Source organism: Anopheles aquasalis, chromosome 2 (genome assembly GCF_943734665.1).
Source record: "Anopheles aquasalis chromosome 2, idAnoAquaMG_Q_19, whole genome shotgun sequence".
NCBI lineage: Eukaryota > Metazoa > Arthropoda > Insecta > Diptera > Culicidae > Anopheles > Anopheles aquasalis.
This window is the reverse complement of record NC_064877.1, coordinates 15282534-15297500: the sequence shown is the minus strand read 5'-3', so window position 1 is coordinate 15297500 and position 14967 is coordinate 15282534. Positions and strand designations below refer to the sequence as shown.

General features: G+C 48.1%; 1 protein-coding gene across 9 annotated transcripts in view; it reads left to right on the top strand.

Moving 5' to 3' along the window:
• LOC126573151 (fasciclin-2) overlaps positions 1-750 on the top strand; it is a 59958-nt gene extending 59208 nt beyond the window's left edge. For all 9 annotated transcript variants that reach the window (XM_050233059.1, XM_050233061.1, XM_050233058.1 and 6 more), the window contains one exon: positions 1-750. This exon is cut by the window's left edge and continues 2192 nt beyond it. The gene's annotated coding sequence lies outside the window, so the exon portion shown is untranslated.
• Positions 751-14967: the final 14217 nt, after the last annotated feature.

Sequence of the window (14967 nt, the reverse complement as noted above, 5' to 3'; positions counted from 1 at the left end):
GCAGGAAGATGCCATGTCCGATGAGACCATAGTTTTGTACAAATCCATAAAGATTCATCCTCCTATCCCACGATATGTGCCCAGCTACTGTTGAAGGCGCTTGCACCTTTTGCATCTGGAGTCAGTGGATTTCGTTTAGTTTTTACTGGCAGATGCAACTAGAAATATTTTCCCATGATCAATCGTGGTCGAGAGATGATCGCGCCAGAACAAAATGGCAAAGTACAAGAAGAAGAGAGTTTTGATTGGTTTTGAAAAATGTCATTTCGTGGAATAGAAGGCTGAAATTAAATTAGAATTTGGAGACGCGAAGAATTTAAAAAGAAAAACTTAACCAAATCCCAATTGATCTTTGATTCCTAGCATTTTAATTGGTTTTGTCTAAGATCTCTCCCCGTTCAAAAGACCATGTTTATGTGTATGCGCACATGTGGTCCGAGCCAGTGAACGGTCAAGCTCACGGCTATAAAAAAAACACCTTTCGAAAGAGCTTCAAGAATCCTTGGTTAAGTGGTCCCTCTAACTCCAGAGTTCGCGTAAGACACAGAAACCCATTACACAACAAACACAAACACACTGATGCGAAAAGTGAAAACCAATGCGTAAAATGAAGTAACTTTTAGTTTCATCATCTAGCAGCTAGTAGTATTTAGCCGTGTAAGGAATTACGTTGTATTTATATTCCAATGATTATTATTGGTATTGTATGGAAACGAATGAATGAAATAAAACAGAAATACCTTTTTTTTTAAACAAAACCCCCGGAAATTGCTAAAATTACCTTGATTCATGATCAATTAATTTTCCTTGACAACAACTTTATATTTCCAAAATTTAGTTTTAAATTTGAGAAACAATCCGAAAAAAACCAAGACATTTGTAAAGAAAAGAGTTCATGTAACTTTTCCTTCGATTTTCAGTGAAGTGACTGTTTGGTGGCTCAAAGTTCCCATTTTTACAACTTCTCAATGCTTCCGACAATCACCACCCACTCATACCGTACATGATGTTATCAAAGAACTCTAACGTTAACCCAAGTTTCGGTCAAGGGAAAAGCGAGGAGCGGACAGGTTGCAAAGTTAAATTGGATTGTGCATCACATTACCGCAGGAAGCACGGCACTTTCCTAGCAAAAGAAGCAATGAACTCGGCCAAGTCGGTTATGTGACCGGCAAAAGTGTTGTGCCCGACCTGAAGTGCTCAAGTGGTGTGCCTCTTGTGTTCCAGTGCCTCTCTATACACTCTTTTATATCGTTCATTTTGTCGAGGAAAATGTTACGGCGTCGATCTTCTCGAGCACATATTCCTCTGGCTTTAAGGATCCGGTAAGTGTCGTTTTGTAATGGGTACTAGTAGTTGACAAAGTTAGTTGAGAATGCTTCACATATGGAATTGTAACGGTACAGGATGTATTGTGCACCATTTACCATGCTATGAGCCATTGGAATTGCCGATTCCACCATGATTCTTTTGACATAAACCAATCCTCTTGGGATGTGCCGGCAGTACATGTTCCCGTCCTTCCAGCCGACTTTCTTGTGAACGTGGCCGACGCCAACGCCAGAACGGTGACGAAAATTAGATTGAAAACATTTACAAACAGCTTCAGGACGATAACCGTTGCTCCCTATTCCTGGGATTCCTGTTTTTCTTTTAAGTGGCGAATATCTGGAGCATAAACTAACCTCAAAGATCCATCTTCCCCTGGAATGGACCTAGCTTTATCGTTGGCCTAAACCAAGACTATAAATGGCAAATAAAACTGTGAATCCATCCAGACCAGAGCCACCGCATCCATGCTTACGCCTAATGCAGAGTGAGTCGATTGCTGCGGCGCCCAAGCTTCATCTTGTGCCCGGAACACTCGAGAAGTAACGTCGTCGTAAATGTCCGGAGAGAGAGAGAGAACCATATTGCAAAACATTCGCCCAACACTCCTCACCACAAGACGATGGTAGGGATATGGTGGCGGCCGAAGACAACCCTTTTCAACGTCGGGATTCTTTCCACTCCAATCGAATCTCGGACCGTCCCTGGGATCTACTGCACTCAACATACCTTCAGAACGGATAAGTGGGGGAACGTTACGGGGTAAACTTCATTCACAAACCGAAATGTTCATTACAACGTTTTGCCATCTTTAAATGGAGCAAAGTACTATTTGAATGAGCCGGAATCGTTTCCGAAAGCCAGTCATAAAACCCTTTCGGACCGTTTGCCTTTGCTCCAGCGGTGCGCTACATGTTCTCGAAGCCGTTCTTTGCCGGGGCGCTCGATGAGAGTAACGAGAACGTGAGCAACAAATATGGAAACGCTGTAGACTTTTACCGGTGGCCAGCTCTGTGTGTAGTAGCTTGGAATGGGAAAAAATCATTTGAGGTTTTCAGCTATTCAGTTCGCTAGGCCAGACCACTGCTAAGCTGTAAGGAGTCTCCTATCGTACCCATCGCTACCGGTGGTCTGGATCCATAAAAAGAAGTTCATTGCTAGCTTATGCGGAGCGGAGGATCGAGCCAACTAGCCAGACACGACGCAACAAATGATATTTGATTACTTCTGAAGGGTGGCTACAGAGCTTGGCCAACGCCAGAGATTGTAAAGTGGGCGCATCCTTTCCTCCTCATCGACAGACACACAGCGAGTGTGGAAGTTAAACGATTGGATTGTTTTAATTCAGTTGCCGGCACAGTTGCATGCACTCAGCTGCGTGGCCTCGTGTGGAAGCCGCCCGGATTGGACTTTTCAACGGTCTTCCCCCAGACACAATTTGATTCGCTCGATCTCTGATAAGCCATTTTGCACTGAAAGAAAAGCGGCAACAGCAGCAGCAGCAGCAGCAGTCGCCACCATAAAGGATGCCGTCCCCGTATGGCTTCGGTCCGAGTTGGCTGCGGAAGTTCTTATCGCGTTGCTTTTACATGAAGCATAGCCTGAGGTTAATAATTATGTTGCGATGTTACTGTCTCTGGCGCGGGGGAGGGAAGCCGCCTAACGGTCGGCTCATCAAGATTTAACTGATTAACACCCCTCTCGAGGTCAAAGGCGAGGCGTGTGTCGAGCTAGGGGGTTTAAAATCAGAGCGTGACCCTGACATACGAACTGCGACTTGAGCCGGTTGTGTTGTTGAAAGGGCGTAAAAGAATATTGTTTTTTAGGATTAAAGAAACGTTTCTGATATTTTGAGTCGCATTTTCTTTTAAGATACACTCTGGCGGGATTATAAAATAATAAAAATGCTCTCTCGTTATCTAAAGGGATCACTGAGTACTACTACCAATTCCTGACAAACGTCCAATTCCACTCTGACAGCAATTGAAAGGAGTAACAAAACGCTTGTTGCTGGCATAACTGTTAACCACCAGAACACAATGCAACTATCGCACAACCAACCAACCGAACATTAAACATTGTAACCAAAAAGGGCAAAATGTGGTGCATCGATTTCGAAAGGACCTCGGATTCGATGCCATCACTCACCAGCGGCAGCTTTTATGCGTGATGGTTCTCCGTCGTCGTAGTACCCACCTCTCAACATGTAATGTCCTGTTGAGCGCGGTTTTATGACTCGAGCTGATTGTGAATTAATGGCGGTTACAGGCCCCACTACCACGAAGTTCGTGGTCCGCAGTAGCAGCACACAAGAACCTTGCGGCCATGGCATTGATCGATGGCATCGATGCTGCTACCCATCGCGTAACTCTCGACCGATGGTGAGCCGGTGATAAAATGCGTTCATGGTGTGCCAATTCATCATCAACGCAGGATATGGCGGCAGAGCATGCACAGTACCGTGCAGCAGACACGGAGACAGCCAAGGGACCCTCCCTCATCCTCTCGATGAGTTTAATGTCCAACGATAATGTTAGGTTTTTTTGGGGAGCTTCTTCCCGTTCTCTCTTTCCATCTTTTCTTATCTCCTCTCCACTTGCGAGGCAATTCTTCATTCATGTTGGTCTCGGTTGCATCCTTTCTTTCGATCCTCGCTTACTGCTGCCACATCATAAAACAGAATACATAATGTGATGGCGATGATGGCAATCTGAGGGCGCGATTTTGTGCTTTGATCAGCTGCTGGCGCCCTTTGAGGAGTGGAAAGAAGTCGCTGGGAACTAATCTCGATCTTTAAGCAGCCACTTGTGCGGACCAGCACACGGTAACGATGTGTTTTCGATGAAGAAAAATGGCATCATTCACGGGAGGGTACAATTTTTGAGGTTATGTAGCACCGGGGCGTGCTGTGCGGAACCGTTGGTTGGGCTTGATGGGGTTGATGCCACAAATCCCGTGGCGTCGTGTGTTCGAGGTTTAAAGGATACTTTCAGCGTGGTTGTTTCACCGTCATTATTGCGTGATTATTAACTGTTAAATATATTTAAGTTGCCTGAATGTTTAATTAAATTAATTAGTCAGCAGGAGTAGCACACACATAAAAAAGAAGGGTTCAAACAAAGCATTTGGTCGCAATAATAAAAATTAAATATTAATATTTGCCTTCGAGTGTGGCTGGAGTATGCACTTCACTCGAGTATCACTCTCCCTCCCAAAAAAAAGGAGGATGAGTAGAGAAAAGGGTCCATTTGGTTAGCCGCATGCGCTATTGGAATTTAATTTTAATTTCATGTGAATCTCAATAAATTATGCTCCACACACCCGTTGGTGGCCATGATCATCACAAAAAGTGAGCTGACAGCGTATTACTAAAAGCCATCATCATCATCTAACGCCTAAACATCGGGTTTCGGATCCCCGGTTGGTGGTATACTGACAGGTGTTGCAACACATCCGCGTTCGCAGAATGCAACCCCCCCCCCCCCCCCTAAACATGACCACAGCATAGCGGGATTGGGGGAATGTCCACCACAGCATCGGCGACGAAAAATGCGTCAATGAAACACGATTTGATCCCGGCAGAGACTCGTCGAGCGCAACTCTACGCACGACTGGAACTTGACGTACGAAATGAATTGGTCTGGTTGGAGCTGTCAGGAATGCAGGGCGCCAGCCAGGACGAGTAGAAGCCCGCTAGGACCTCATATCGTACCCCACCAGGGCACAGACAGACCAACCACAACAGAGACAGACGTGCAGGGATGGGGTGTCTGGTGGTGACTAATACGCGACGTGTCAGCCTCCGTCAGCCGGGTGTTCCAGACGACTAGGGAGCGGGAAAATGAATTGATGTGTTGGCCAAAAAATGGCATAGAAAGGGGGGGAAAGAAGGGCCCCAAACACTGCCACCACAACCGCGACCCAGGGAGTAATGTTACATTTTCGACAGAAAAGTTTCCATTTCGTTGCTCTCCGGAAGGAGCAAAGGGGGAGAATGAATGCAAAAAAAATCCACGAAATGTTGTTATCCCACTCCCACTGCTGCTATACAAGGACCGTACAATACCGGAAGGATATGTAGCATCGTCGGAAATGGATCTTTTCCGATGTTTTGCAATATTCAAATCCTGACCCGTGATGGCACTTTCCCGCATGGGAGTAGAAACATCAATGGCCCTGGTGATGTCCTCGGGGGGCCGATGAACCGGTGACGTTTGTTTTGTGAATTTCTTCACCGAACAAATTGTGAAAAATGGCCAAATCCTAGCGTTTCCGTTTCCGTTTATCCGGCCCGTTCTGGTACAAATCATCGCTCATCGCGCGCTCAGGTGACAGAAAAAGAGGAGGAGGAGGTCCAGCAGCAGTAGCATAAAATGCATTTGAAAGGGAACAGAACGGACAAATCTGGCTCATCGATCATCTGTCAGAAGTTAAATCTCGTTTTCTGCACCTCTGCAGCGCCTGCTGAGAGTCGCTGTCACACGCGGGCCTCTGATGTTATAATCCGTAAATTTCATTTCCCAACAGGAGGGCGACCACCGAGCAAACGCAAACGCACCCTGGGATTGTCTCCTCCCCCCGTCGCCTGGGAGGTCGTTGGGCCCAAAAAGTGTCACGCATCAATCGGGAGGCATCGTGCGCTCGGTCCTTTTTTTTTTTTTGGGAGAGTAAAAAGGGAACCGAAATGATTGTATCCATGCTAATTCCCTGGCCAGCGTGTGTACCGTGATCCATCGAACGTACACCGCTACAACATGCAAACCACCAACGTACACACATAACCCGGGGACCCACTCCGATCAATCATCGTCCTGCTGCTGCTGCTGCTGCACACCAAGGGGAATGAAGGAAAATTAAAAGGTCCCGTTTAGCGAACCAGCAGCCCTCCTATGTGTGATCGTCAATGTCGATGGATCGTTTGGACCGGTTGCAAACGGTTTATTCTAATCTCGGAGTGCCCGTTGCCCCGTCGTCGTCGTCATCCTGTGTCTGCACCAACGCTACATTACTGTTGATGTTGATCGATCGGCCCTTTTGTCGATTCTGTACGCCAGATATGCGTATCTTTCATCCAGAGGGCAGCATAGGGCAACGGAATGGAGGTTTCCTGGCTGAAAATTCCGTGAGCTAGAGAGAGAGAGAGAGAGAGAGAGAGGGATTGTGATGAACTTTGTGACAATCCCGAAACGGCAGTGAATGGGGCAGGCGGGTTATCTCCCGGAAAACTCTCCTGAGTTACGGTTCGACGCCAATCTGCGTCGCCATATCCACCCACGCAGCCAACCCCTTTTTGTAGGCAGCAAACCGAGCCTGATGTTTGATTATTTTCCATTCCATATTTTTTTATTTCCTTTTTTTTATTGCATGCGTGTGCGCCGAGAGCTGCACTTGGGTTCCGGCACCGGATCCACACCAGACCAGCTCCACACCGGAGTGGGGTACACAACCACTCCCAGGGGACCGATTCGCTGTCACTTGCATATTTGGATCTATTCATTTGTGCTAAATTTATGGCCTTTATGTGAAATCAACTGCATCATTTTTCGTCCCTGTTTTTTTCCTCGTTGTTCCCCTTTCCCCTTGACCGAACGTCTGTATCCTGAGCCTTAGTGCTTGCGGTGGAGTCACCCTCCCTCCCCGCTACACCACGGATAGAGGGAGTGAGGTACTAAAAGTTGAAAGTGAAATAAAATTGAGCAGAGCCGGGGAGGAGGAGGCCAAAAAAAGGGGATCATAAAAAAAAAACAGGAGAGTTTGGGGCCAACGGGGCTTATAACCAAGCAGGGGAAAAAAGCCACGGAGTCCCGGAGCGATGTCGAAGCCGTCGTGGTCGGTTTTTCATCACAAAACCACGCAAACCCATCTCGCAAACAACGCCGTGCTTCCTTTTTCAGCGCAAAAAAAACAGGAAATGTATCCTCTCTCTCTCTCTCTCTCTCTGTCTCTCCGTTCGGTGATGCATGGCGCATTTTCGCACCAACCGACACCCAGATCCGGGATCGGAGGACATGCGGATTAAAAGCGTAAGCTCGCTAGCAAACGGTGACGTCACGATGGCCGGGTGTAGCGACCACCAGCACACACCAGCTCATACCAAGGTCAACGGTGAAGGTCCCATAATCCTCGGCCTCGGCGACACGTTCCGGAAGGTGGAATGGTGTCACATTGCCCAGTTTGTGCTTCACTGCACACTGCTTCGTGTCTCTTCGAACGACCTGGGAACGCTGTAAAGCATCTCTGTTAGCACTGGCCGCCAGCCCGGGTTACCATGGATGCAGGACGGATGTGTGCAATGAATTTGCTTGCTCCAACGGGTTTACATTATTCTTTTCATATACCGCAGGGCGACGAGCCTGGCGACCACTCTGGCTAAATTAATTCGCGAGCGTTACACGTATATGTTGGGTCCGGTCTTTGTTTTCCCGGTTGGTTGTAGCTCATCCCTTTCGGTTTCAAAGAAACATTCATTTCAGCTCCGTGTTGGTGCGGTTGGGACTCGTTTAAGCTCTCTAAAAAAAAAAAAAGGGTGAAACCGAATTTACTATTTATAACGAAGCATCTCATCTCGAGGCAGCTCATCTCGGTCCGTTGTGAGGTTAACATCAAATCCGAGCCCGTACGAAGAACCTCATCATCTTCTTACCTATTACTGCCAGCCAGACAGGACACGATACGTTCTCCCGTAGTGGAAGCACTAGCAAGAGTGACTAATTTTAATTCCACATAATCTTTTTCATAATTTGCTTCCGCTCCAGGGGCGGAACATTGCTGTGCTCAAAACCCCATAGCTCCTCAGCGTGCGATAAAGTGGGTGGTTTGAGGCTTTTTCGGAAGGACATATTAGCCTTTTTTGTGTGAAATGCTTTTCGACCTTACGTGGTGTTGGTGTCGGGCAGGTCATCATGGCGGTTGTTAAATGAAGCAGCTCAACCCCCACGGGGGCTGTGCTGCTACTGCAATAAATCAAACTCAGCAGGCGCTTGCACTTCATTACAGGCAACACAATCGCGCAGTAAGCTTCATTTTGTGCTATTGTTTAATCTTTTTACATTGTTTCACAAAGTAATTGGCTGGCCTGTGGTCTGTTTCATTTGAAGCCGTACAAATGGTCCTGCTGCATTGGATAGGCGGCAGATACCCCATGGAGTATGTGGAACGCCAAGGGTATTCATTATATTCTCTTACATCGATGTGCCGTTTATCATGTGCGACTGAGTGACAGTTTCCTACGGAGTGCTATTGTCAGATTTATTGTTGCCAAGTTGCTATGGTGACATTCTCTGTTCGCTGGTTATTTTTGAGGCTGTCATGACAGAGTGAAACTTATGCAACAGGAATAGTGACTTTATATTAAATAAATCTTCCACCTTTTCTCCCAAATTTTGTTCGAGACATAATCATCTGTTATATTGTTGCGTCGGCTTATTGGCCTCAACGATTGTTAGAATCATTGTATCTAATCCCACAGTGTAGGGTTTGTGCAAGAACGTCCAGCTAGCTATCAAATCACGAACCACAATCGGTTCGTCCTAACCAGATGTGCAAGACCATTCAAGACGAACCTATCCCCCTGGATGCACATCCGCACAGCATGTCCGAGGCACGCTTGAAAGCATTTCCATAAAACAAATCGATCCGAGACCAGTGGAAACGATCTCCTTCTGCCGTCTCGGAAGTTACGCCGGCAAACGTTCGCATCATCGCTCGCCATCACTTGCCAACACGAAAAGGGCTCGACCAGTGTTGCCGACACGCCGACAAGCCGTGCTCTGCATCCCACAAAACGTGGCCACTCAATCGAATCAAGTTCGTGCTGCCCCAGGGACACAAAACACTTTCACTTCCGGGCACGTTTAGCGAAACGCGACCTCTGGGAAGGCAAAACGACGAATGAGGAAACGTTTGTTGTTTCTTGTTGGACGTCGGTTGGATAGTAAAACCCCCCAACCCACCCCCAATCCAAGGTCGAAATCAGCTCCGGATCCGTCTGTCTGCCTTTTTGGATCGATTAGGCAGAACGGCGAGCGGCGATATCCATCAAAACAACTCGCCAACCAGGGATGCTACTCCTAGAAGTGGCTCCTCACGTCGCAAGTTCGTCAGTACTCCACTACACAGATAACTCAATTTCCCGAGGCCCAAAAAGAAACACGTCTAATTGACATTCGCATCACTCGCACATAGAGAATCGCACGATATGGAGTCGTCGTGATCGATCGGCGTCGTCTGGATCGACGGTTTGAGCGAAAGAACGTGTCTCGTGGGAGTATCGGCTTTCAACCGCCGATCATTCAAGCGCCGATTCCACCGATCCGTTAGAAGTGCTGGAACTTGGAACCGCACGGCAGCTATAGTTAGCTTGTATTGCGATCCGTGAATTCTAACGGAAGCGCTCCCGGGCAGCCGGCTGTCCGCTTGCTCGTCCGCGACGGAAGCCGGCCTGCTCGACCGGTTAGATAGTGAACTGAACATAGTACGGCCGGCCATGCTATGCGCCATCGGTACAATTGAACTGGGAAATGGTCCAAGGGAGGAAACTGACAGCCACTCGGTGAGCAGCAGAAGACATGATATGTTGACGTCCAGTGGCGTCCTCCTTTCCTCCCAACAAGAGAGAGAGAGAGAGAGGACAACGTTGACGCAACCATCACCACCACCACGTACTTCTCATTCGATGATTGGCACATCCGGGGAAACGGTACGGGTTGCTATTTCCTTCGGCCGCAGCATTCCGCGCCCGAAAGGATATTTTCGTAGATGTCGAGCCCCAGTAGAGTGCTCTGTTGGAGGGGTTGCGTTCCTTTCGAACAATTACGCCCTTTGTTGTACTAGCAAGAGGTCATCAAGATCGTCGCAAGCGGCCCTTTTGTGTCCTAGACGCAGAATGTGGTCGTGATGAAAAAAAATGTCAAATTTTTAATGTCCTGGTTGTCATGGTTTGCTGTCGTTGTGCGCTTTTCATAAAATGAAATTGCCTTCACATTGGCGACGTTGATGACGCTATTGAAGATGAGCAAAAAAAAACCCAAAACCAAATATGGCGACATTAGATTCCAGCCATTATTACGCTGGAACAGCGCGCTGGTTGCGTTGTTCCGAAATGTGCAATTTATGGGAAACAAATCCACCTTTAAAGATGGTTTCTCAACGGTTTGCTACATGTTTTGAAATCAAGGAGCGCACGTGTCTCTGTGTGTAGGATGTATCTTAATTGGTGTGTCATCTGCATGGATAGCAGCCGGCTTGCTCCATACGCTGCTCCACACGGCTACCGGGTTCTCTCGGTACAAAAGTAGCTTCTTGAGGAAAACAATAACACAACAACAACCTCATCCATCGTGAGGCCAGAGCACGTAAAGAGCCGTCGCTCTAAATGGCGCACGTCAACAGCGCCGGTCCTTCGGTTTTCCGAAGCGAGACTTAGATAAATATATACATTTCCCCACTAATCGTAGCATCCACGTGGCATGGGATGGCATTTCAAACGCCAGCCTATCGACCGGCGCGAAGATGAATCATCCACTTATCGAGTGCGCCACATTCCGCATTCCCGGAAGACGGCCCCTTCGAAGGGCCAGCCACTGTTGGGGGCGGCAGCGGTCTGATGGCTTCTTGGCTTTTCGATAAAAACGTCCTCCGTCGACGTTCGTTCCAGTCAGCCCGATCCACACACGCGCCCTTTTTGGGGACCGAAGGGAACGCACCGCGCACCGTATGGAGTCTATTTACATTTTTGTTATTCTTTCCAGGCCTTGCCTCTGCCATGCTTGCTGTGGCCGATGTTTTGCTTTTGCGCGGAAGATAAATGAGACATTAGGACGGGACAGGCATCGGAGAAGGCCGTCCAGTGTGAAAGGCACCTTCATCTTCTCGCCGCTTCCTTCCGTGGGTTCTGTTCTGTCAGGGAGATGATATGGATGTTGTTGTTGCTATCCATACGCCGTGCGTATCGAATCGGCACCAGATGGGACGTCCTCAAGACACAGAACCGGACGTCCGAACCGGAGGGGAAGACGGGCACGAGGAAGAGAGAAAGCGGGCATTAGAGAAAGCAAATGGTTTTCGGTAGCGATACATGAGCTGCTGCCCTGCCTTCAAGTGCCTTTTCCCGGGAGGAAGGTAATGAGTGCTCGTAAGTGGTTCTCGGTCGAACGAAGAAAGAAATAACATTCCGACGAGCAACGCTCGTCGCTCTTCATCATCAAGAAGATGCACAAAGTACAGGGTACCGGTGCTGGTGGCGAACATTGACCTTCAAAAACCACCTCCACCCAGGAGGATGTCTTCTATAACCGCACACGTTTGTATGTGGGCTTGGTGGCATGATTTACGCAGTTTACTTTTTGTGTAAACAGTACCCTGTTCCGCCCGTTCTTATTGTCGGATTGTTTACATTTGATGAAAGCCTACAAACGATAGAGACCACCCACATGTTGCATTCGCGCCCTTTTGTGGACCCAACAAAAATGTGCATTTGATTACCATTTGCCAGCCAACGGAATGTGCCGTTATTGTGCACAATGTGCACGTATTTGTGCACTTCGGTTTGTGTGATACGTCCGGTGTGTCTGGACGGATTGCCCCCCTCACGGTTTTTTTTGCAGCGCTTTATTTATGCAAGTCGATACAGACGATGCGCGAAAGAATGCTGATCGGTATGCATTTTGACAGTATTATTTATGAAAAATGTGTATCCAATTGCGGGTATTAATTGCGCATGTGATCACAATGTGATTGCTAGTTGATACAAAGAATCTTTTCGCTATCAGCACTAGAATTTGTTGACCACTCGTCGCAAATGTATTTTATTTTAATAATAGAATTTAAATTCTTTTAGCATTTTTGAGAGCAATTCCAATCCAAAAGCGTTGCCTTCCTTTATTGGCTCTTTTGGTATTTCGACAAAAAAAAAGGTAGGCCGTGAGCAACAGTTTAGATTCGTGGTTTGAATTATTATCTCCCATGCAAAAAATATTGTATTTATTTACATATTTACGCAGAACGGCTCTCTGTTTGGAAACGGTATTAAATTAAAAATACGAATAATACGAAAATACAAAAATAGAGAACCCACAACTCCTTGGAATGCGTCATAGACGGCCGTAGTGTCTGCACTGCACTGGCACACTGGCATATTTGTAACAGATGCACATCATTCTTGTCCTGAGATAATTACTTTTCAAGCGTTTGCAAGCAGCGACCATCACTCTCGTCCTCGTCGTCGCAGCATCTTAGTGTGTCTCTCACGAAGAAAGGCTTTGACGCCTTTGTGCGCCTGACAGATCAGACAAACATAATTTACCCCGAGGTCTGCCTCTCGGCACCGAGACAAGACACCGAGAACACACCCGCACACAGATATTCCGCGCATGAAACGGAACGACAAATAAGGACACTACACGCTTAATCGCACGCTATCAACACCTCGCGCGGAAGAAAACGTGATGCAATTAAGCGCTGCACTTCCGGACGAAATCGCTGCACAAACAGCAACCCATAACATCGCCCTTGTCGTCTTCGTCGTTGTCGCAATGTTGCTGCACAGGTGGCGGCATGTAGCCGGAAAATTGTTGCCAGCCGGAAGGCCCAGACCGCCGGAGGGCTCACATTACACACCTCGTATAGTCTCTTTACGCCGTTCGCCGTGTGCCAACGCCTGAAATATTACAAAACGGAAACAATGTGCTAAAAACATGAGGCGCGCACACAGGAACACCTCACGGCATGTGGTACACAGCAAAAGTAGTGAAAGTTGTTCCTGAGACTCACTCTATCGCGCTCTCTATCTTTTGGTCCTTGACACAAGACGGATGAGACAGAGGATTCCCGCAGACGGATCCACCCCCGTGGTGCGGTCGACGGATACACAAATCCCTTGCGAGAAGTGAAGTGTGGTACTTTGCTCAAAGTGTGAGGACATTTGAAAGTGTTACATCATGCGGTGGTGGTGGCAGCAGGCTGGCGGATGTGCAATGAATTCCCCAGGTTCTTACAACTTCCGGCCTCTCTCCTTCTCTCTCTTTCTCTTTCTCACTCACGGAATAACTCAAAACAATAAAAATACTTTCAATCGGACGGGGGGAAACAATGTGCGAGAAGAAGTAACTCTTTCCCATTTCCGGTTGCCATAGTTTTCGGACAATAAATCTGGTTGCTCCCTGGCTGCTCCCTGAATCCAGGCGGCAGGAAGTTCAGCCAGGAGTGCGTGGCGAGGACTAGCGGTTCTGTTCTCGATCGACCAACCAACCAACCAACCGAAGGCTCCAATGGCACCATGCAGCACAGCCAGATGCCTTTATGCCGGTCACGTACTCATTTCTGGAGTGTATTTCAGCAGGCCATGGAAATGGAAAATGGCACCGGTTCCATGCACAATAAAGTCGCCACCAGCGTGGGGTGCGGGTTCATTGAATTCTCATTTTTCATCCGGGCATCCATTTTCTGTTTCCCGCGCAGTATTCACGGGTGCAGCTCGCCAATCGCCGATCTCGCTTTTTAAGGCTTCGATGGCACAAGTGGAAATGCGATTTCTTTTCCCTTCAGTTTTCAACTGGAACTGCTGGCGCGTGGTGTGCTGGCTTCTACCGAATGTGAGTGAGAGTTTGATTTGGAGCTCTGGTGTCCGTCCATTTTATGGCCGACCAGGTGTGAAGGCCACCTAGGAGTATTATAAAAATGACTCAACGAATCCAACGCACAAGGAACGGAGCCAACGGTGGCCTAGAAGCGAGTGGACCTCACGGAAGGAAGCAAATTGTCCAATATCGATTTGATTCATTGAGCACCAGAAGCAGCCAGTCCAGTCCAGTCTCTCGACATAAAAGCGGCGACGCCCCCAGAGTTTCGGGTGACAAGGCGGCAGCCAGTGAAAGGATACTCGTTAGTTAGGTTTCTCCCCCGGTTTCCCCTGCAATTGATATGCATCGCACGTGGACCGCTTCGGCCGTTCATTAGGCTTCATTGCGAATTGACTTCTCGTTGGTGGTGGCCCTTCTCACCCCATCAAATCAGTGTTTGGCACCACCTCGGTCGGTCGGTTCGCCGGCCGGCCACACACCGGAAGAGTGTCCCAAGGGAGGAATTGGCGGCAGACAGCGGAACCTCGCCCTGGTCCGGATGCAGCAGTTCCTCGTCGTCGTCGTCGTCGTTTGTTCGGTTTGGAAAAAAGGGGAACTCGACTTGGCTGCTCTGGTGTTCATGCTCCTGTCAGTTCATAATACAGTTTCCTGGAGGGGGCTGCCTAGAGGAGGAAGTAGGCTACGGCTGAAATCACGCGTAAACAGTGAGCTTCACTTGGGCTGCTAAAGCGATCGCTTCGAGCGATCAGCGTTGCAGTCAGCGCATCCAAAAACATCCAGCAACGTTCGAGCATCAGCTGGGATTTGATCTAGTTTGATCAATTTCTAATCAGCAAACGAATCGAAAGGCTTGTCTTGTTGCTTTGGCAGTTCACGGCATAAAAAACTGTCACACACTGTACTGACATCCCTTTACTTCTATTTGTTTTTTGGGGGACCCGAAAAGCGGTTCCTCCAGGGCCACGCCTGCATGCATGAGGCATGCTGTGCAGCATCGTGCACCGCCACCAGAACACCTACTCAGTATTCCGCACGTGGCGCATGGCGTCCTTTTTGCGCG